This window comes from Chrysochloris asiatica, unplaced genomic scaffold (assembly GCF_000296735.1).
Source record: "Chrysochloris asiatica unplaced genomic scaffold, ChrAsi1.0 scaffold00063, whole genome shotgun sequence".
NCBI classification, from domain to species: domain Eukaryota; kingdom Metazoa; phylum Chordata; class Mammalia; order Afrosoricida; family Chrysochloridae; genus Chrysochloris; species Chrysochloris asiatica.
This window is the reverse complement of record NW_006408581.1, coordinates 10,206,549-10,207,705: the sequence shown is the minus strand read 5'-3', so window position 1 is coordinate 10,207,705 and position 1,157 is coordinate 10,206,549.

The following is a 1,157-nucleotide window of genomic DNA, read 5'->3' as shown; positions in this document are numbered from 1 at the left end:
TTTTTTTTAATGTTTTATTGTGAATTATATTATAGTTTACATGGGAGAACCTTAATCTTACATTCATTCCATCGTATATCATCTCATTGCCATGGTTCCAATCCCGTCCATTTTTCTGCCCACAGTCCCCTTTCCCTCTCTGGGTCCAAAGTCCCCAGCCACTTCATCACTCCATGTCTTCGTGTCTATCTCAGGCATCTCTGTTTCTCTGGGTAGGGTCACGCTCTCGGCTCTTCTCCGTTGACCTCCGCTCCTAGTCTGGAGAATTAATTACTCCCTTCCTTGTTACAAAACGTCTACCTTTGCATTTCCAACCATCACAATTGGTCCTGATAAGCATAATTCACTACAATATCACGAGTTACCCATCTGAATTTCCTTTCATCAGCTCCGCCCAGAAAGATTGAGTAGTACCTACTGGAGATTCTGCCTTCCTCCATGCTCCCTGGCATTAGATATTAGATTCCCTCTTGAAGGCTTATATGCCAGTCACTTCTTGCTTTTGTAGTCCCCCCTCCCCATTTGAGTATCCAATGTCCAAGTTGCCCATCTCCATCCACTCTGTGTGTGGAGGGGGTGTAAATGCTTCTTGCTGTAAGGATTTGTTCCTTCTTTGGAGTTGCTGCTCCATAGGTATAGGTCAAGTTCATCAGATTATATCAGCTCATTCTTTTTTTTTTTTTTCCCCCTCTTCTTTCCTCTCCTGGTTAAGCTCCGATCATCCAGTCATCTGGTTCAGGTCACGTGGATATCATCTGCAATGTGGGCACTCCTGTGCATATGCCCTCTCTTCCCGTCAGCCAGTAGTTCCACTTTCCTCTGGAGTCCTCCTTGGCCACGCCATTGACTCTGGGCCCAAGAGTCCCCAGGTCTCTTCACACTGCTTGCCAACCAGGTCCCCAACTGGGTCCACAGAAGTCCACTGAACATTGTAGGGTTTAGCTTGCCGCTTCATTCCTGCTTTTACCCCACTTCCCCCCATTGGTGATGTGTGTAGTCACCAATCAGAGTGTGCATTTACGTTGAGTCTTAGTCTTGGAAGGGGCTTTGCGTTGAGAGGACATGGCCACTTGCCTTGATGTTTCCTAGGGAAGCGATTTGTTTGTTCTTGTAGTAACAGTCAAGTGGAGCTTTCTCATCTCTGGAGATATGGATGT